Raw genomic sequence first — 23532 nt, forward strand, 5'->3', positions numbered from 1 at the left:
TCACACATCTGGCCTACATGAACATAAAATCAAACCATCACACATTCAAGGTAATCAGCTAGTAATTGAACTTGATATTTTCAGGGTTTTTTATTTTAACTTTTCTGTTAGATATGTAGAGATATCTCATTGTGGTTATAATTTGAATTTCCCTGAGGGCTAATAATGATGAGCATTTTTTCATATCCCTAATGGGCCATTTGAAGGTCTTCTTTTGTGATGTGTCTCTTCAAATGTTTGTCATATTTTAAAATTTGGTTGTTTATCTTTTAATTGAGTTATAAGAGTTCCTTATATATGAGGTGTGATCAAAAATACAGTGAATGTTTAAATTTAAAAAATGTATTACAGTAGAAGATACATTGCCATTAATCCCCCTCAAAATACTGCCCCTCGCTTCGAGCACTCTTATCCCATTGTTCTTGCCACTTTCTAAAGTATACAGTTCTGGAAGTCGTCTTTCAAGAGTGCCTTTAGTTGGGAGGTGGGCAAAATGGGTGAAGGGGTCAAAAGTTATAAAATAAACAAGTCATGGGGATGTAATATACAGTATTGCATATCTGAAAATTGCTAAGAGAATAAATCTTACACGTTCTCATCACAGAAAAAAATTCCTGTAACTACGAGTATGTATGGTGACAAATGTTAATTAGACTTACTGTGGTGAGCATTTCACAATATATATACAAATATCGAATCAGGTTGGACACCTGAAACCAATGTAATGTTGTATGTCAATTATACCTCAATTTAAAAAATTAACAGGAAAATCTGGGTAAAGGGTACAAAGGTATTTCTAACATTATTTTTAACTTCAGAAAAAACAAACAAAGGAAATGTAATCACGTGTCAGTGGTCAGTAGTGTCTACACAACCATAATCATGTAAATTCTTGCATTAGGTAAGGGAAAGGCCGAGCTGCTATAACAAAGATACCCAAAAATACAGTAACTTAAATTAGACAGTTTATATTTATTTTGCTAACTATAGAGGCAACTTCTTCTCTTAACCCTTCCCACACCTCTCTAAGTAATCCCACTTCTTTAAAGTCTCTTCCTTTGAACCACCTGCCATGAATTCTGTCTCCTGCTGGGATCATAAGTGATACAGTACTTAGGGATTTGGGAACCAGTTTGCTCACACATTTGATGAACACACAAATGATTTCCCTGCCAGGGAAAAAAGGAAATAGAAATACATGGCATGCAATGGTATCACCATTGGTCAAATTATCGTTGGTGCAGGGTGGGACAGAGTGCCAGTGAAAAAACAAGGCTCTGAGGGATAAATGCTTATCTCTTGATTGTTTGATGACAACGGTAACTACAAAGATTGCGGAGGGTGCTACCGGCTCTGCTTAAGCACTAACAAAATAGAAAAGCGTGGGACTTGAACTCCCCTATCAAGGTACAGGTGGAGAACCCCAAAACTTCTATGGTAGCTATTTAACAGGATGACACTGCAGAAAAAGAAAACATGCAGACCTTTTACAGTTCATTAATTCCTGAAAGTGCCACACGATTCACTAGTCCAAATGGGGCTGATGGAATTCCGTTATAAATGAAGCCTTGCCCAAGGTCTTTCGCTCAGTAAACCATGGATGCATAGGCCAAACCTGCCATTATGCTCCCATTTCTTTAATGCACAGTTGGAACAGACATACTCATGAACTGGCTGGATACGTACATTAGCTTCCTGTCTAGTCAAGTCTATTATGAAGTCTATTATGATAGCAAGACCTAATTGGGATCCCTTGGAACTGCTCCCAATCCACCAATATAGCACAAGTTTCAAAATCAATATTCATCCCTAAGGCAATTGCAGAGATTTGTGTCACCATCAAAGACTTGAAAGACACAGTGATGAAGCCTGTGAAAGAGCCAAGTGGATCATGGATAACGATTATGGATTATCATAAACTTAGTTCAGACAGATTCTAATTACAACCGCTATTCAAAAACATGGTATATTTACTGGAAAAGATCAACACAGTCCATGAAACCTGGTGCAATGCTATTAACCTATCACGTGGTTTTAATCCAAATCAATACAGACGATCACAAGTAGTTCCCTTTGCCTGTCAAAGAGGGTAGTCCAGGGCACCGCCATGGCCAGTCGGTCACTGGGCATTCGGCAGCTGCTGCAGGCCGACAAGCGGGCCTCTGAGAAGGTGTCCGAGGCCCACGAGCACAAGAACCTGAGGCTGAAGCAGGCCAAACACGCTCAGGATGAAACTGAACAGTACCACCTGCAGAGGATGAAAGAGTTCAAGGCCAAGGATGCTGTGCCTCTGTAACTCCACAACAGTTGCAGCACTGAAGTAGAGAAGGAGACTCAGGAAACAACCACCCTCTAGACCAATTTCTGGCAAAACAGGGATGCAATCCTGGATAACGTCTTGGCCTTTGCCTGTGACATCTGGCCAGATATACATAGAGAGTACCACATAAATGAATAGGGTAAAAAGCAAGAAGTGCCTAGTCCATGGATTGGCATTTTAGATGCCTTCATGGAAGATGAAGCTTTAGCAAAGCTCGAGCTATAGTCATGAAAAGGCATTAAATGAGTTCTGCCTGATACGTAGTCGGTCCCTTTGCTTTTTGGAAAATAGCAAATCTAGCTTCTTTGTACAAACTTACAGCTTATCCAAAAATTTCGTCTTCTTACCTTGTATTTCTTAGAACTTTAACGGGTATACATTGTCTGTTTTCCTATGCCTTTTAGTTCAGGCAACATTTATATCAAACTGGCTTTTTCTCTCTTAGATAATTAATTTTTTTTTATTTTATTTTTTTTAAGAAAGAAAGGGATTAATTTTTTTTCCCCTTAAAGCTTTCTTAAAGGTCAGGGACTGTATCTGTGGAAAAGTAGTAAATAGTTATTTGTAACCTGTGTGAAGCAATGAAGCAGCAGCCAGCCTTAAACTAGTCCTTTCCAGCTAAGGGTTAGAACAATGAATACTAGTGAAACTGGTGGGGCTGCTTTTAGCTTCTCTTCAGGGAAATTACTAGAAGATAGAATTCAAGAACTTGTTACACGTTACATGTTATTACTTGGTGCACTAATAATCATTTTAAAGTAAAGATTCTTTGTCATACAAAAAAAATATATATCTTCACTTTCTTGGTTCTGGACTATTTCAATTCTCCTGATCTTTGTTATAAGACGGTTCTCAGGGAATGTGATTATCCTGATATCCCAAGGAACATAATGCTAGTCCAATACATCAATGGTATTACAACTAGACCTGGTAAGCAGGAAGTGGCAAGTACCCCATAAAAATACAAGAGCCTGCCACACGCTTAAGTTTCCAGGAAAGTCTGGGGCACATTAGGATATTCTCTCTAAAAACAAAACAAAACTAAACAAAACAAAACAAACAAACAAAAAGGTGTTGCACTGCCTTCCAAAAAGAAAAACACACAAAACTTGGAGTCTCTTTGAATTCTAGAAGATAGAGCACATTCAAGTAGAGCTGCTACTTTTAAATAGAGCCAGAGGGAGAGAGGTCTCCACATCTGACACAGGCTGCAATGCAGGCCACCGGCCTTACGGCCCAGCAGACCCAATGGTACTTGAATTATCTACGGCAGACAGGTCGCTCTATGGAGCCTCTGAAAAGCCCCCAAAGGAGGTCGCTGAAATGCCCTTGAGTCCTAGCAACAATTATTCTCCACTGAGAATTAGCTCCTGGTTCTAGTGGGCCACGGCACAGACTGGACGTCCAGCGATAGGACGGCAAGTGGCCACATGACCCATGACCAGCGCTGCCCACCATGAAGTGGGTTACCCCATCGAGTGAGGCATGCAATTGAGATGTGAAGCAGCATTTCATCCTTCAATAGAAATGAAATATACGAATAAGGAAAGAAAGCATACATTAAAGTGGCTCAAATTCCCATGGTAGCGCCTCCTGTTGCTTCAACTGCCTCTTCCATGGCCACATGGAACCACATCTCTTGTTATCACTTCCCTAGAAATGTGACATGGCCTGAGATTCATTTTCATCCTGATACAAATGTACGCATGGAAATCAGAAACGTAGTTTTCCAATTCAGTAAAAATAAGTAAATAGGGATGGTTACTTTATAATCTTTGCCACATGAAGCCTACCGAGCAGCATTTCTCTGGTGGCTCCTGTATAAGACTTAGCTAGGGTACTTAAACATGCAGATTCCTAGGCTCCCCCCCAAACTTCCCAAATCTGAATTTCTGGAAGTTAACACCCTAGAACATACACTTTCAGTAAGCCCTTCCAGAAAATTCTTTGCACACTAAAGTTTAGGAGCCATTGTTCCAAAGCAGTGGGTCCTCACTGTGGTTCTCCAGACCAGCAGTGTCAGCATCATATGGGAACCTATTAGCGATGCCAACTCTTGGGCCCCACCCAAGTCCTATTGAGTCAGAAACTCTTGAGAGTGGAGCCCAGCGATCTGTTTCAATAAGCCTTCCAGGTGGTGGACACTTAGTTTGACAACCACTACTCTAAACTTTTGTCTTTTCTCTGTACAGCAAACATGTGGTTTTTGCCAGACAGCATTTCTGTGATCCAAAGAGGACGCACTGCCTCCCAAACCTGCACTGGCTACCAAAGAGCTGAGTACTTAACCCAGACCTTACCCGTAAGAGCATCCCGTCCTCTGACCTTCGTGGTGGGCTCCAGAATGAGCATATGATCCAACTTGAGCTACTCAAAGTCCTTGGCAGGTCTTCGTTGGTTAGAATTATTAGGAGAGACTTATTTTCTAGTGACTTTTGCTACACTAGAGGCAGACAAGGGGTAAATGGAACCAAGCACAGGACTGAATGCTTCACAGACACCGACTCTTATCTCAGATACCAACTCTTTTTCAGATACGTTAAGTTTTGGGTGATAGTGGGAGAGCCATGTGAAATTACTTATATGCTGTTGTAAGACAGAAGCAGGCTTCCTAACTGGAAATAGAAAACTGGAACCTGGGATTGTGAGAATCTCTAAGGAACACTGGGTTAAAATGCTCTGATAGTAGATGGTGGAAGAACACAGCATTCGTCGCCTCTCTCTCTCCGGAAACCGTATTAGGATGATGGTAATCCTAGCATCTGCCAAATCCGCCCCCATTCTCTGAGCAAAACTAATCCTATTGATAGCAATAAAAATGAAATTGTAGGAAACAGAGAGACAGAATCCTATCAAACGTTTACACTCCTCTTTTATCCTCCATTAATTATTATGCCAAGTACTCAGATATTACTTGCCCTGCTGCCAACCATGTGCCTGAAGGTGGGATTACTCAACTGTCTGAACATTCACTGGGTCCCAGAGGTGAAATAACTCGGTCAACTATAGGAGCAGACAACCAAGCTTTTGCCCATGACTTACGGCCAAGCTTCTATAATCATGACCTGGCAACCATTCTGACCCCCTTTATTATTATTTCACTCAGGGCAGAAATTAAGAGCCTGTGGAGACAGCCACTCATATTTTCTTCTACCTGAGGAGTGACTTTGAGAACAAGTTTCTCCCCAATATGTTATAGAAGCATTATATCAAAAGAGCAAGTATGAAAGTATGACTTCCTATGTCAAGTAGTGAATTAAAGACTCTTACGTCTCCTTCTACTGTAAAAAGAAAAAAGAAAAGAAAGAAAAAAAACCACCCCAAACAAGGAATAAAACAAACAAATGGACATAAACTCCTTCAAAAAAATCAGAAGAACTGCAGTAGGCCTAACCACAATCTGTGAGGATGGAAAGGGAACGTAGAGAAGGTAAACAATATAGAAAAGCAGAACAAGGTCAAATCTAAATGCCTAAAGAGAAATATTATTTGTTAACCCATCAAATTCTGAAAAGACTCAGGAAGTAAAGGCACCGGGGGTACCACAGAAAGTGGGGAGAGGTGTGATCTGAAGACAAGGCAGTTATTTAAAAGTCTATGTAATTTACAAATACCCAGACATCCACAGGAAACAGAAAGTATAATCTCTAGAGAAGTTGAACTAAACGAGGGGCTGCAGATGAGGGGTACACCAGGTACGGAACAGAATGGGAATAAGGAAAGCTCCTGAAAATACACAGATGAAGAAAAAGTCTACATCTGGGATAATCAATCCTCTAGCTCCCTTCCCTACCAGCTCCAGAATACATGAGACTAGGCTCCTGATACCCATAAAGGAGTTAAAGAAATCGCTAGAGAAAGAAAACCACCTCAATAGAAAAGACCAACAGCCACAGATATTTGAGTCCCCAATAAAACAGCCAGGTAGTCCCCTAACTGTCCCCAGGAACACATGGCTTTCAGTCAGCGTTTATTGCTTACCTGTTAAATATAAATGAGTAGCCAATAGCACAGGAAAAGATGTTCAACATCATTAGCCATCAGAGAAATGCGAATCAAAACCACAATGAGATACCACCACACACCCACTAGGGTTGCTATAATCAAAAAGATGGACAATAACAAGTGTCGGCAAGGATGTGGAGAACTTCATCCTTTGGTGGAACTCTTGTGCTTTGCTGGTGGGAATTAAAAGCAGTGCTGCAACTTTGGAAAATAATTTGGCAATTCCTCAAAAGGTTAAACATAGAGTTACTGTAAGACCCAGCAATTCCACTCCTAGATATATACCCAAAAGAAATGAAAACTATGTCCACACAAAAACTTGTGTATGAATGTTCTTACAGCATTAATCACAATAGCCATGAAGTAGAAAATCTAAATGCCCATCAGCTGACAAAGAGATAAATATAACGTGGTATATCCATGTGATGGAATACTATTCTGTAATAAAAGGAATGAAGTACCGATACATGCTACAGCATGGATAAACCTTGAAATCATTACAATAAGTGAAAGAAAGCCATCACAAAAGATCTCATATTGTAGGATTCCATTTATGTAAAATGTCCCAACTATGCAAATCTATAGAGCCAGAAAGTGGCCTATTAGTTGCCTAGGATTAGGGAGCTCAGATGGAAACGGAGAATGATTGTTAATGGGTACAATATTGTGATTTATAAGAGATATAAATGTGGTCATTCAAATGACCAAAATATATTTCTTACATATATTTGTTCTTCATCCACAATTCCTGGCTTACAACTTACAGGGGCGGTGGGATGGCTCAGTTGGTTAGAGTACGAGCTCTGAACAATGGGGTTGCCGGTTCAATTCCCACATGGGCCAGTGAGCTGCGCCCTCCACAACTAGATTGAAGACAATGAGCTGCCTCCGAGCTTCCGGAGAGGCTGCCGGATGGCTCAGTTGGTTAGAGTGTAAGCTCTCAACAACAAGGTTGCCGGTTCAATTCCCGCATGGGATGGTGGGCTGCGCCCCTGCAACTAAAGATTGAAAACGGCGACTGGACTTGGAGCTGAGCTGCGCCCTCCACAACTAGATTGAAGGACAACGCCTTGGAGCTGATGGACCCTGGAGAAACACACTGTCCCCCAATATTCCCCAATAAAAATTTTTTTAGAAAAATGTTTTCAAAGAAAGATTAGATGATTGATTGATTGACTGACAGACAGACAGACAGATGATAGACAGCCAGTCAAGGACAGCCAAATAGCAAACTGTCCACTTTCCTTCCCTTTATTCACTTGTCATATATTCAGCAGCCAGGTATTTACTGCCCCTTGTGCCCAAAACACAAAAGAAAAAAAATGGGGAGGAGAGGAAGAAGTCTTCTCTTTAAAAACGTTGACCTAGCTAGGAAGAACCCTACTGATCAGTATAGACACTAGCTCCTGTGAATACATAGTGCTCCTCGCCTCATTCTGACTTTTGCAGATCCCTAATTGAAGCTAAATCCCCATCCACTCACTTTAAAGCTAGGCCAGCTGGTCAAAAGCCCAACCCATTTTCACTGTATTACTCTTTCTATTGATTCATCCTCAAATAAAAACTGACAACCAGACATGTGAGGAAAGCCTGAAATAAGAAAAGCCCTAGAATAACAAAAGAAAAAAACAAAAATTACTCCAGAACAAAATGAAATAACTCAAAAAGTAACAAATTGGGGGTTAGGGGGGAATTCCTATTCCTCCAGGATTACAGTAAGGTCCCCCAGGAACTAGAGGAAACTGACAGATTCGATAGTATGACTGAAAGCCTAGAATACCTTGAGGAATTGAAAAGTTATAAAAGGAAATGTATGCTTTAAAAAAAAAAAAAAGGAATCATGTCTTATTAGGGAGACCACTGCATGGGTGATGTAGATGCTTGACCACTGCACTGTACACGTGAAGCTGAAGTTGAATAATATTGTATGTCAACTATAATTTAATATATATAGTCACAGGATATGGAGCATAGCATAGGGAATAGAGTCGATGGAATTGTAATAGATATATACGAAGTCAGAGGGTTAGCAAATTGGGGGAGGGGGTTATCACTTTGGGAGGCAAAATGTCTAACTCCTACATTGTTTTGTACACCTGAAACTAATTAAAAAAAAAAAAGGAATCACTAGGAACATTTTCCTTTGAGTAGCACAGGACATTATACTCAAAAAGGGAAATGGGATTCTGGTACACTACACTGAATAATATTTACATACTCAAAGTATGTATTAACTTTTATTTATTTATTTATTTATTTATTTAAAGATTTTATTGGGGAAGGGGAACAGGACTTTATTGGGGAACACTGTGTACTTCCAGGACTTTTTTCCAAGTCAAGTTGTTGTCCTTTCAATCTTAGTTGTGGAGGGCGCAGCTCAGCTCCAGGTCCAGTTGCTGTTGCTAGTTGTAGGGGGCGCAGCCCACCATCCCTTGCGGGAGTCGAACCGGCACCCTTGTGGTTGAGAGGACGCGCTCCAACCAACTGAACCATCTGGGAGGCAGCTCGGCTCAAGGTGCCGTGTTCAATCTTAGTTGCAAGGGGCAGAGCCCACCATCCCTTGCGGGAGTCGAGGAATCGAACTGGCAACCTTGTGGTGGAGAGCCCGGGCTCCAACCAACTGAGCCATCCTGGAGGCAGCTCGGCTCAAGGTGCCGTGTTCAATCTTAGTTGCAGGGGGCAAAGCCCACCATCCCTTGCGGGACTCAAGGAATTGAACTGACAACCTTGTGGTTGAGAGCCCATGGGCCCATGTGGGAATCGAACCGACAGCCTTCGGAGTTAGAAGCATGGAGCTCTAACCGCCTGAGCCACCGGGCCGGCCCTGTATTAACTTTTAGAATCATCTATAGAGAAGATATGGAAGATTTAGCTATAATTACAGGCCAATATGTAAATATTATTAACCTTGACAAAGTAAGAATAAAGTTGGAGTTAACATCAGTTGAGAGACTTAAGGTAGAAAGAAATAATGGTAAAGATAAAATGGTTGATATGCTAGTTTTACAAAAGGTGGAATCAAGGGGTTGAAAGCTGATGAACAGGAAATAGAAGTTTAAGTATCTTGTTTGTAGGTACAGACGTGAATGGCAATAAAAATGAAAATAGTGATATAATTGGAAGAAGGATAAAAGATATGTCATTAATAAAACTCTTTATCATTGAGGTACATCAATAGACAAAATCTAAAAACGATGAATCCAAAAACAGTGGTGTATTTACAGATAAGGAGTTAATCATCAGAAAAAAATAAGGGCAGAAATGAATCGTATTGGAGAGTGGGGGGAGGGAGGGAAACTGATGCCCTTATAAGCGTGTTTATACTATTTGACTTTCTATTTTTATCAAATTAATTGCACATCGTTAAAAGTTATTTTGAATGCTTCTGTGATCTTGCAAGCTTTAAAGTAAATGGTCTATTTTTAAGATGTAACACTGTATCTTGCTACCATCTCTCTCCTAAACCTAAAAATTTCATCCCTGATTTTCTAACAGCCCTGCAGTGGATTGAACCATATGAAAGGATATCATTAAATTCCCTCACTATCATTTAAAATAGTACGTAAATATGCATGGTGTGTAATCATTTTTAAGTGGGAGAGGGAAGAGAATGAGTAGGTATAATATCTTTTTTTAAAGGTTATTGAAAAGCCAAATGTTAGAAGACTGCCTTCTACACTTCTAGCTCACTTCAATAACTGTGTGATAAATACAAAGAGCTCAACTATTTTATAAAAAGTACTATACAAATCCTAGAACTCTACCATAATATATTAGCCTTTAAAAGCCAGAAAAACATAGCTATTGCCAGTTCATCTGAAAACTGGGGAAAATTTACAAGAAATATAGTTCAGGCATATTAGCAATCCCCAATTTTAGTGTCCTCATTAAATGAGTAACCTGTTAGGCCCAATACCTACTAATCTGCATCTTAGGTCAGGTTTACATTTATTCCAATATAATTAATACACACTGATTCCCCAACAGATAATCTATCCTAGATATTGACATCAAAACAATATGGTTTTCAGGAAGTTGGGCAGTAGAAGCAAAGAAAGTGTAAGGGATGAATGATGGAGCCAATTTCCCAAGTTTCAAAAGAATTTGTCACCATCTTTCAAAAAGAAAAGAACCATTGATTGGGTTCCCAAATTATATTATGTGTTGATCAATTCAAGAACAGCCTAATACTGCTGAGAAAACCACAGAATAACAGGATTTTGAATAATCTTTCATTGAAAGGCAAAAGTTAAACACCATATTCCTTAACAGAACGAGCAACAGAAGACATATTAATAGCGCTAGGCACTGTTCCTAATATATCAGGACCTACATTAAAACCACTGCTCAAGTCTAGAAATGGTCATAACAAATCTTTCAACCTTACAGCATAAAAGTCAGTTGATAATTTCTTTGTCTAACACCTAATAAAACTCATTCTTCCAAAATTGTGGAAAAGCTAAGCACAGTCCTCCCTTATTATAAAGTTTCCTGTTACAAAGTTGCATGGTTTACACATATGTTATATTTTATTATTGAAAAAAAAAAAAGTCTTCCTTATAACACCCTCTTTGTTGTAATACTCAACATACTTTGCTCCAGGCTAGATATATAATGAAAGCAAAATGAATTCAGACAGATTGTTGAGGAAAAAAGCTAGTTTCTTTTTAGTAATCTTTCTAAAGTCTTTTTTCTTTCCTTGTAGCTTTTCACCATCTCAACGTTTTGTTCCCACTGAACATTTTCCTTTTCTTTTTCCTTATTTCCTTTGGTAAATGAAAGATGATGGATTGTTAAAACCCATTTGTACTACCTTGGAAACAAGCACTTTTAATATACAACTCCTGCCTTCCAAAACCTTGTACAAATTTCATCTTTAGGACAATTAACTATATAGGACCTAATCAACCAGCTGCAAAAAGCTATGTGAAATCCTAATTTTCCACCCACACATTTTATGTTCACGGTCACCTAAAATCATGAATATAACTTTCCAAATTAGATTCAGGAATACTCCTCAGTTATTGTTTCCATCTTAAATAGTACTGTCTTATTTTAGCAAAGATCTAGTAATGCTGCTTTAAAAGGTTCTTATTCACAAATTTCAATGTAAGGAAATTCAGATTTAAACCCTGATTATTTTTAACTTCGGTAGAAATACAGTGAAGAGAGGGATCCAAGATGGAGAAATAGATAAACGCTGTGCTCGCCTCCCCCCGAGACCACATTAAAATTACAACTAAATTATAGAAAAATCAACCTAGAGAACCATCTGAAGTCTAGCTGAACAGAAGTTTTACAACTAAGGATATAAAGAAGAAGCCACATCGAGACTGAAAAAAAAAAATACAGTTCAAATATTAACATGAGGTGACTTATTCTGATATGCCAAGCTTAATCATTTCTGATACCCTAAATTAGCCAGAAGTGACTTAAATTATGTACTATATGAAATAGAAGATGAAACTTAGAACTCTACTCTCAAAATCTCAAGAGTCTTAAAAGTATATAATAATGAGAAGGATTTAAAATATTTTTAAGGGCCGGCCTGGTGGCTCAGGCGGTTAGAGCTCCATGCTCCTAACTCCGAAGGCTGCCGGTTCGATTCCCACATGGGCCAGTGGGGGCTCTCAACCTCAAGGCTGCCAGTTCAATTCCTCGACTCCCGCAAGGGATCCCACAAGGGATGTAGTTGCAGGTGGGCAGCGCCCCCTGCAACTACAATTGAACACGGTACCTTGAGGTGAGCTGCCGCTGAGCTCCCCGATGGCTCAGTTGGTTGAAGCGCGCGTCCTCTCAACCACAAGGTTGGGGTTCGACTCCTGCAAAGGATGGTGGGCTGCGCCTCCTGCAACTAGCAACGGCAACTGGACCTGGAACTGAGCTGCGCCCCCCACAACTAAATTATATTATGTGTTGATCAATTCAAGAACAGCCTAATACTGCTGATAAAACCACAGAATAACAGGATTTTATTGAAAGGACAACTTAAAGCTGAATGACACCCTCCACAACTAAGATTGAAAGGACAACAATTTGACTTGGAAAAAAGTCCTGAAAGTACACACTGTTCCCCAATAAAGTCCTGTTCCCCTTCCCCAATAAAATCTTTAAAAAAAAAATACATATTTTTAGCAGTATAATTTTTTTAAATCATCCTATATTTGTATGACACTTTTGTTTTTGTACTGTCCACATAAAGAATTACGTACAGATGTTCATAGCAGCTTTATTCACATTAGTCAAAAACTGGAAATCACCTAAATGTCCATCAAAAAGATAATCTACTTTAAATTTACACACACACACACACACACACACACACACACCCTCTTCGTGGAGTACTACTACCGTACTTTTAAAATATCTTTAACATGGTAGCAGTCAACACAAACACTTGTTTTTCATATTAAACATTAACATATATCTCTCCCTTGTGTTTCAGAATTCAAATCTGCAAGCGAGAGCTTCCACGTAGAATGGAAAAGGGTTACTGAATCAAGTTAATTCAAGAGCAACTAGGGAGAGGGGAAGATTGTTCATTTCCCATGGCAATATGTTTTGTAGATGAATTTTGAAACTGTTGGAAAATTTTATATCACAGTGTCATTTGAATAAAGTAGTTTTATGGTAATCATTTTCCTCCTCAGTTGAATAAAATATGTAATAGCTTAGTTACTCCACTGTTAAGAAAGGAACCATAATGTATACAGATCAAAAATGGCTGTCAAATCCTATCGAGACGACCATATTTAACTATCCTCTCATCAAATGCAATGACCACGGACATTCCCATAACACTTTTCCAGTCTTGGCATTCAGCCACCATAAAAAAAACCTATTATTTTTTTTCAAACAACACCAAGAAACTTCAAACATTCTTTTTAGCCTTTCCCCCTCTTAGCCATAGTAGGCAAGAAGGTATTTAACCACTAAATTTCTATAGCGTATGTATAGAAGGAGTCAGAATTCACCTTGCAGGGAAAGTAACAACTTTAAATGATCACGTAAAAAACGAATTTGCAGACTACAGGGAACCCTCTTTATAACCTTCCCCCAGGAACTAAAGGTTTTTATACAACATAATATACAGGAAGACGCTATTTGAAAGTAACATTGTTTTATGGGTCTTGGACCAGAGATTTTATAAATGAATACCATATATATGAGAAAAACCAGCACAGGATGAGAATCAATACAATTATCCCCTTGATCTTCTGACTTTTCACTGTGGATCCATAAAAGATCTTAAAAACAAATGAGAGAAGTTCTCCAATATTATAAAACACCTACACCTTAACTCTTAGGCATGGAACGGGAGCCAGCACACCATAGGAATTCTTCTCAAACATTATTCTCTGGCATTGCAACTCTATGTATTCGAAAATAGGGCCACATGGCTCACTGGTGAGACAAGGGTTATGAAAACATTATCTGTTGATTCCCTAGGAAGAAAATACCGTTAATCTTTTGTTAGTATCCCCATACAAAAAAAAGCCAGGCTGTGTTCTGGCTGTTCCTTCACCCCAGCTGAGCAAACCAGCTCACTCTCCGGATGACAATCAACGCACCCAGACGGCGTTGGGAAGCAAGGCCTGTGTGTCAGCGGCCGCATGTGGCCACTAATCCATTTCCTTGGCAGACAAGAAAAAGGCTTCAGTTTAAACAATTAGAAGTTATTTGAAGACTGAGGAGCTGATTATCTGGGGCTGCCTCACGATGAGGCAAAAGGCGACTTCCTTATTCTTTAGTTCACTATTTTCTTTGGCGGGCTTTTCCATCCAAAGAATTCATGAATTTTTATTTATGTGACAATATAATCCCATGCAAGCTTATAGAAGTCATTTTATGATTTTAAACAATATTCTCCCATCCTCATATATATTATTAGTAAAATCTGTTCACCTCCTTTACTGACAATTATATTCCAAACATACTGAACCTTTTATTTAGAGTATTTTCTTTCCACCTCAGTCACAAAAGTGGGACTACTGTGCTCTCAGATCTTTAGCGTCCATATTATGTCAACACTCTGACGTTAAACTTTCCGTGATAAAAATTCTACTTTTCTGAAGTTCTATTTGACTGAAAAAAATCCAAGTAAAATTAAAGAACTGAAAAGTGAACGGAAAATGAGCTTCTACAAGGCACAGAGAGAAAAGAGATAAAGGGTTAAAGAGAGGAAGAAATGTGTTTTCTACGAAAGAGTAAGGAATTTAAATAATTTTTTAAAACTTAAAAATTTGACTTGTGGATATTATCACAAGTACTCAATAATTTTGAATATCACATTATATGCTGAAGAACATACTAATAACAAAAGGACGGATAATGTATAGAACTACAACTCCAAGGAGATGAGAAAACATTATTGCTTCCAGTAAGCTTGACTTGCATGAATGCTGCTTCACTGGCATCTTGAGACATACTTAGAGTAAAGGTGAATACAAGAGGCCTAAGTCATCACCTCCAGTGACCACTGTGGGAGACAGTCATTTCCATAACCCAGGCAATGTAGTAAATACTCAACACGTGTTTGTTAAAGAAGAAAACGAAACTCAGAAGTTGGCTAGAATGAGGCACTAAGCTAACATTTGTTTCTGAAAAATAACCTCGAAAACCTGACATGTACAACATCAGTGACATAGCTATTTCGGTTCATTCATTCAACAAATAGTTACTTAGCACCCATCCTGTGCCAAGGACTGATTAGATATGGTGCTGAACGAAAAGACATGGTCTCTGCCCTCATTAAGCTTACAGAAAAGTCTCCCTCCTCTTCCTCTCTCAGAGTTCATACACCCTCTCTCTAACTAACAAGGCAATTAAATAATAGGTACTGTATTAGAGAGAACGTAGGCTTTGGAATCAGATATCTCTGGATTCACAGGCTCCCTAGGACCGGGTATAATTTGCAGCAAGACCCTTATCTTCTGTGAGCTTGTTTCCCAATCTGAGAAATGGTGATTAAGTCACCTATCTTACTTACAGTGTTAAATGCAGTAGCACAACATATGGGAGATAATAAATATTAGCTCTCTATCCATGCAGATTTCTCTATTAAAAAAACATAAAAATTCCTGCTAGAAAACCAAACTACAGAGGACAGAACTACCAAAACTGTATAGGAGAGAACTTCACACGCGTACAAGAAATAGAATAAATTGGCCAGGAGAGAAATGATTTGACCACATTAAAACACACACGCACACAATTTAAAAGCCAAGAACAATCTGGCAACAAGATATTCACACCAAGTACAAAGAAACTAATCTGTACTAAATAGATAGATAACAGAATAGAAACAAAAGGTTTTCTATCCAGGAGTCTACCAGAACCATCCGAACAACAGAACTGTTGAATCCACAAAACCTTTATGAATATCCATTGTTCAAATCTGGTAGTCCAAGGACTACTTTCAAAAAACCCTTTCAAAATGTCATGTTGTATATTAAACAAATAAGTAAATGATGAAAAATAGTAAACATACTCCAGCCACAATGAAACAAAGGAAGGATACAACTTCATGTCATAATCTTCAAAAAATGGTAACCACCAAGACACGTAGATATTTCCCAGAATGTTCAGGACTAGACTTAGTACATTTTGTGAAGGTGCTAACTCCCAACTCCACACAAGGAAACAGGTGGTGAGGTTGGGAAGAAACAAAATCCTGAATACCTTATTAAAACTCTCAAATTTAGAGGAAGACAGATCCTGCGGAGATCAGACAGCCTGGAGAGACACTCAGAATAACAAAAGCTCTATCTTCCCCACAGTCCCTTTCTATCAGACAAGAAAAACAAATGTCACCATGTTGGTGTTTTTCCGCAAAAAGGGAGACAGCAGTGATGGCCGCAAAACATAAAAATAACAGCCAGCTTAAATCTCTCCAGCAATGAGGATGGGGTGGAAGATACGCTTAGAGAAGGAGCTGCCATGGCTAGTCTCACACACATCCACGAGGGGCCAGAAGAAAAGTGGAGGAATAAAAATGGATTCTGGTGAGATACAGTCAAACAGCGGAAGGAACAAATGGGGCTGACTTTGAAAAGACCTGGAAGTGATTGCAGAGAAAGTCCAAAGTCTCAGAACACCCTCCCTACCTTCCAAGATAGCAAATTACAGGCCATCCAGGTGGAGTGAACAGTGATTCAAGGCACTTAACCAAACCACGGAAGACAGGATTAAAGCCAAATCATCCGCAGATGCCCTCTTCAGCTGCCCCTCCCTTCCCCACTGTCCCCACAGACAAGTGACAGGCAGAGACAGTGAGCAACATCCAGCCCTCAAAACAGTGAATAAGAAGGGAAAATAAATTCATCTCTGATTGGGCAGGAGCAAAGGCAAGGAAAATTCACCAGCACCAAAAAAGGCCATCTGGCCCAGAAGGAATTGGCCAGGCTAAGCTTGAGCAAGATAAAAGGTGATTGGCCTGACAAATCTCAAATGCACTACAGAAAAAAAGCAAGGAAGAAAGGGAGAGGGGAAGATAACATACAAAAGACAGATGAAAAACAAAACCCAGAATCAAAAGAAAGCTCTCTGAAAACATTTCACACTACTGAGCAGTTTAATAAGAATATGAATTTAAATGAAGCAAGCATGAAACGACGGGGTGATATGGCAGGCTGCAGAGGTAAAACAACAAAATGAGAAACAAACCAAAACCCTAAGGATGTAATATATATATGAAATACAATGTTACAATACTTGCAGGATTTGTTAATAAGCAAAACGCGGTTGTTGTGTCATCTATCAGATTTCAAACAATCAGTGAATTATCCACATAATAAGGACAGGATGTAAAAGGAACAGACCCAAAATGACTCTAAGAGACTACCTCATGTCAGGAAATTTCAAATTTCATGGAACAAAAGTCATTTACAAACACTGTTCCAATATACAAACTGAAAAAAGGAACCAGAAAAGGCAAAATAGCAAGAAGAGAGGTTGCTGATGCCAGAAGATCTCTCATACACACTTCCCCATCAGTCCCAGAGTACTGATACATGGTACTCCTCTATCAGTCCCAGAGTACTGATACATGGTACTCCCCATCCACCTGCAGATACTGTTACCAGAAATCTTGACCTGTGATTTGGACACACAGTATGTGTAGCTCAAGAAAGCTTTCTACAACATAAAATGGGCATAGTGTTTCAATCACCATATGGTTTTTTTGCCACTTTAAAGAAAAGGCAAGTTTGATTTGGAGTGTAAGAATTTACAGGTAAAATATATCCATCACCAAATATTTAGGAATTTCACATAATATGCTATTTTTTTCTACTTGCAGACAAACCCAAGTAAGATGTATTTTGTGTTTTTTCTGTTTGCTAGTAAATCCATGTGTTTATAATTGATGCAAAATTAGGACCAATATTTAATAAATCCTTCAACTGACTTCAAGATATATTCATACCAAGTAAACGCTTTCCTAAGAAATGTATCTATTTAACATTTATTTCCATTACTTGCTTACATCCCACATTATACACCACCAGATTTTATGTGATAAATATATTTTGTCAATGGCTGTGCCCTTTTGATGGTGAGATAGCTAAATTCCAACAATATAAAATTACTTTGGGTTAGCTCAGGTTGAAACATGGTGGGTTTCAGTCTATTGTACACTGATAAGTTGTCATCAGTGGCTGTGTTTAGGAGATGGTGCTAGATCATTTATTTTCTCTTTTCTCCAGGTCCATATGTTTAAAATATTCCTTTGTGAAGATGATTACTTCTGCAACAAACGGATATACCTTTTGGTCTGGGGAGTATTGAAAGAGAGGAAAAGATGAAGTAAAAATCATACCTGACATTATTTCAAGCTTCAGTCTGTAAAGAACGCAGGGACGTGCCCGCCATACTTGTACACCAGGACTAAAAACAAGACAAATGGCCTTGCAAAGCATTCAAATTGAATTACTACAAATCTCTAAATAGGAACGAACATTTGGGTAATTATCCCCCCCACACCCCCCTGCAATGTGCCAGACGAGACTGCATGCGGTACAGAGCAGGGCAGACCCTGACTGCTGAGTCCTGCCCCCTCTAACCCATACCCGCACCTTGGGGCACACTCTCAAACTGCCACTGCTTGCCTCTCCCGTCAGTTGTAAAGCAGCACAAAGAGGTTCCAGGAGAGGAAGGGAAACCGAAAGCACGATGGACATTTGCACGTTTGGCCACCTGGTACCTATATCACTCTTTCGTTAATGTTACATAAAGGAGTTAAAGGCGGCTAATACATATTGGCCTCATGTTGTTTACTTCTTCACAGCAGGCTGACAGCGAATCAAAGCCCACAAAGGCCAAACTCAAATTTTCAGACTTCAAATTGCTTTCAATATAGCCCACATTGGCATCTTTGTAGCCAGTTAGAGTGTGTCTGCTTAGCAAAGCCTGCAAAATGCACCCGGCACCCACTAGCTACAGAGAAGACAACTCCTGGGGCTGTAAGAGACACTGAGTCACGGCTTCCAGACCGAGACCCACCGTCTTGCATCTGAGCAACATCGCCTGGACACAGACCACCTGCTCGGATTTCCCCCTCCCCTGGGCGTTTCCTTGGCCCTTCCCCTTCTGGGTGGTGGTCCTGTGTCACTGTCTCTGGAAAGTGAACTGTGAGGGCTTTCCCGCACATGCCGTCCTGACACAGCACCACCCCGAGTGAAGGTCATTGCGTGCCACTGCCATCTCATAGTCATCCTTTTCCGTGGTTCGCTCCAAAACGCTCAAACTCACCACAGTCACTTCTTCAGTGATGCTCCCCGCAGAACTGCTCCTCCCCCCTCCTAGTCGGAGTGGTAAGGGGACTGACCCTACTACCTCCCACACCCGTAACTCAGGCCTAAGCTTAATCACATTCCCTCGGTGACCGTCACTGGTTCAGAGATGGCCCAATCAGAGCGACTGAGTTGGAAAGAGACCTTTGCTGAGCCTTCTAGGAGGAAAGCAGGCACTTTTTCACATGGGACTAGAATCTGAGACGTAAGACATTGAGCTGCTATAGCCATCGGTGACCAGGAGGAAACAGCCCATGGAAACAGAAGCAAGAGACGAAAAGAGAGAAACCAGACCTGATCACACTGAAGACACCAATGATGATAATCAGTCAATTTCTTCTTCTTGCTGAAGCCAACTGTCAAATGCAATCAAAGGAATTCTCAGTTGTACCAAAGGCGAGGTTGGAGAGAGAACAGAAGCACACCTGATGGAAAAGCAGACTTGTGCCCTAGAGAGAAACTGGGAGGTTTTGCTTTTAACGGTAACATTCCTCTAAGACTTGAGTTGTCTGTTAACCAGGTAAGCTCAAAATATAAATATCCTCCTGTAAAACAAAAATTTGTGATCAAGAAAACTAATTTTAAAAATTAGAGTAGCCTATAGATAATAATACTATATTATACACTTCAAAATCTGTTAGGAGAGTAGATCTTGGGTTAAATGTTCGTAACCACAGTAAACTTAGAGGTAGGTAGGTAGGTAGACAGACAGACGAACAGACAGATTGATAAATAAATAAAACAAAAATTAATTAAAGGAGAGCAAAAAATGTTGGAGATGGGTAAAAATGAAAGAAAGAACCAGATGGTGGTGACAATCTCTAATGAAGTACTAAAAAGTCTTTTTTTCCCATAAACCACAAATTTATTATGAAAACAAGGCAATTCAACATGACTATAAAGCACAAATTATGTGATTAGCAATAAAATTTTAAGGAACAAAACCGGCCCGTCGTAATCCAAACAGCATAATTTTTCAAATAAAAATGTCTTCAAGTCAATTTTTTCAACAAAGTATTACGGGAGGCATGCTGCTCGTCAAATCAAGATCTCACCCTGTGCCCTCAAAGACTTCTCCCTCCTCATAAAACCTGCTCCCCTCCGGCCTTATCTTTCTGGTACATTTCACGGCCAAACCTTTTCACAAAACAGCTTTCCTTTGGGATTTCCAGTTCTTCTCTATGGCTTCCTCCTTGGGGGGCATCTGGATGCATGCGCCTACCCTTGCCTAAAACTGCTCTTCTTATGATCAGCAATAACCTCCAAAAGGCAAAATGCAATGTTTCCTTTTCGATATTCCATCTGCTCAGCCTCTGACACGCCTGCCTCCTTTTCTCCCTCTTGAAACTCTCTTCCCTCCCGCTCCACGATGCCATCCTCTCCTGTCTCTCTGTATCTCTTGATGTACACATGTTGTGTTAGCTCCTCTTCTTACCGCTGCCCTTCAATTTGTCATTCTCAACAGCATAGGCCTAGCACTCTATCTACCTATAGAGTACTATATCCTCTCCATGAAGGATCAGCTGGTAGCTAAAGGGAGACAGTTTTGCACTACTGAGGGCTTTGAGCTATAGGTAAGTCAATCTGGTAGCCTGAAAACACCAAGGTCTGTAAAGCAAAGTAATTTTTTAAAAGTGTTCCAAAGTCTGAAAAATAATATTCTCAAGAGGAGCAAACTATTCCAGAAGGAATCTGAATGGTTCATGCTATGGGCAATGAAAGTTTTACATTCAAAACCCTAAAATTCCTCCTTTACAGGAAACTGGGATTAGTAACCTTGTAGATGAAAATGAAGAGTTAGAACTAAAAAAGGTAACAGCACATTCCCCCACCCTCATGTACTCCTACACACACACACACTCCCACTCATACACACAAACACACATACTCACACCTCACACTCACACACACATTTACTCATCCTGAGGGATCCGCTCTATCCTCAGGGCTCCAGCATAACTTTGTAGTAAGCCCACTCCAATACGATGTACCTCATTATATTGTAGTTAGTTCTTAGTCATTATTGCCCCTAGGTTGTAAGCTTCTTATTAAATAAAATGTCTGTTTAATTCATCTTTCTACTCCAACAAACTAGTACAGTGCCTGGGCACTCAGAAGACTCTCCGTAAATGTGCATTGGAGGTGAAGGAAGGGAGGGAGGGAGGGAGGGAGGGAGGGAGGGAGGGAGGGAGGAAGCGAAGAAGGAAGGAAAGTTCTTGAAAGATTCTTATACATTATAAGGTTCATCAACCTGTCACGGCCCAACGGCAAATTTTGCGTAACTGAGGATGTAACTAACTATAGTGTCTCTAAGTCAGATCATGAGTAAAGGAAATTCTAACTCAAGTATCTTGATGGTAGCAGGATATATTGCATAGACTTCATAAAGCATCTTATTTTACCAAGCTAAGTATATGCAGTTGTTGACCTTAAAACAATAACATCCTTTCTCCATTCTACCACTGGCTTTCTGTCAGTCAATATCAATACCGCCCGCCCCTTTCCAAATACTAGTTTGAAATGGCAAGCTTACATTAACTAGGTAAAGAACCATATCAACAACCATAGAAAGTCATAGGGCTGTAAAGAAACAAAAGCAGGAAAAAAAATTGACAGAAATATCATTTGTTCCTTTTTTCAAAACGAGTAGAGTTCAAATTACCAAACCAAATAAACCCCACCAATTTTACTAACAGATTTTAAAATAAATTCAAATTCACCTTTTCAAAATTGATTTAGTATATTTCCAAACTGTAATTTGTCCTTACTTATGCCACCCATTAAATTTTATAAGCATTAATTTGTCAATAGTATAAAAGCAAAGATAAACTAACATTTTTATAAAAACACAGACTCATATGTTCCTTTTAAAAAAGTAGCTTAGATTTAAATCAAAGAAACTACAAACATTTTTTTAACTTCAAGAACATCACCTCACACCCCTTCTGTAATAAAAAAGCCCAATATAGCCATTAATATTGCACATTTCAGTTATTTCCCTCTAAAAAGTATAATATGGAAAAAATTTTTAATTTAAATTCTGGAATGGTAGGTAGTAATCTGAATAATGGAAGATATTAGTCAAATATTCTTCAACTAGTTCATAAAACTAGATTTCCTATTTCTTTATCACTTCTTTCTCATTAATAAACATTGCCCAGGTTGAGGCTTGAGGTAACACCAAACCTTACTGCATTAAATGAATGTACCTTTGAGTTTTTACAAATGTATAAAATGTGCTTTCGAAAGATTTTCTTAACAGACAAGTAAACAAACAAAAAAATGTTTTAAAAAACAGTAATTACTCTTATACTAACTTCAAATTATGTTACCCTCCCACATAAAACCTCTCTGATTATTGGAGGGGGGCTTTGGGAGGGTCTTTTCTTATAAACCAAAGCACCAACCAAAAAAATGAAATTGACAAAGCAAATATCTGACCCAGAAGTTACCCAACATGTTTTCCATAATCTATGAAGAATCACAGTTATACACTAACTTGGACCAAACCAAGGCACAGCCCTTTCTAACAGGGAAGTTTTTTTCTGAGTTAGGAAGAAGGTTAATCTACTCACAGCCCAGACACAGCAGCAGTTTAGTATGGTTAACACCATAGGCTTCTGGAAGCAGAGCCTGATTAGAATCCCTCCTCCACCGTTGACTAAGTGTATCTTGGGTAAGTTTCTCAGCCTGGAAAGCACTTAGAACACTCCTGGACTAGAACACGCCGGTGGGTGCTGGGCAGCAGCATAACTCCACATCGCTGCAACTTGGCATCACCCGGGAGACGGTCAGAAATTCAGACTCTCAGGTCCAGTTCCAGACTTACAGAATCAGAACCTGCATTTGTGTCATGATCCCTTTATGATTTGAATGCAAATCGAACTTCGAGAAGCGCAGCTAGAAAGCACTTTTACCTTATATTCAGAGATGTTACCTGTTATAATCAATTTCTTTTAGAACCATTCTATTACTTTTTTGCAACTTGATGAAGTTGCATTTATTTTTAGCAAAAGGCAAAGTATTACTTGAGATCAAAAATCCTCCCTTTTTGATTTCTTAATACAGCTTATTCAAAGGCAGTAGCAACTAAGGCCCAAGGTTGTAGAGGACTGCCCCCTGGTGGTAGTTCATTCTGATGCACATACAAAAAAAACCCCTACAGACTTCTTCCCGTGCTTTAAACACTACATTTGTTTTAAAATAGTGGAAGGTTTTCTTTAATTCCTTTCTTGAACACTACTGACATAGTTCACCAACTTAATAATTACACAAGAAGGCATCATAAGTACTGAGGATTTTTGAAACTCCTTTTTTAAACTCAGATCAAGTATAAGGAAGTTTTCATATTAAAGGATTGATCTGCCCACTCCTAGAAAGGCACACATTAGAGAAACACTAGAGACAGGCTTACAA

The 23532-nt window shown here is 39.3% G+C and overlaps 1 protein-coding gene and 1 pseudogene across 3 annotated transcripts in view; one reads left to right on the plus strand and one right to left on the minus strand.

Annotated features, from left to right (window-relative positions):
* Positions 1–23532, minus strand: part of BBS9 (Bardet-Biedl syndrome 9) — a 364058-nt gene that overhangs the window by 316250 nt on the left and 24276 nt on the right. The gene's annotated exons all lie outside the window — the stretch shown is intronic.
* Positions 2108–2458, plus strand: LOC117012058 (V-type proton ATPase subunit G 1-like; annotated as a pseudogene).

Source organism: Rhinolophus ferrumequinum, chromosome 20 (genome assembly GCF_004115265.2).
Source record: "Rhinolophus ferrumequinum isolate MPI-CBG mRhiFer1 chromosome 20, mRhiFer1_v1.p, whole genome shotgun sequence".
NCBI lineage: Eukaryota > Metazoa > Chordata > Mammalia > Chiroptera > Rhinolophidae > Rhinolophus > Rhinolophus ferrumequinum.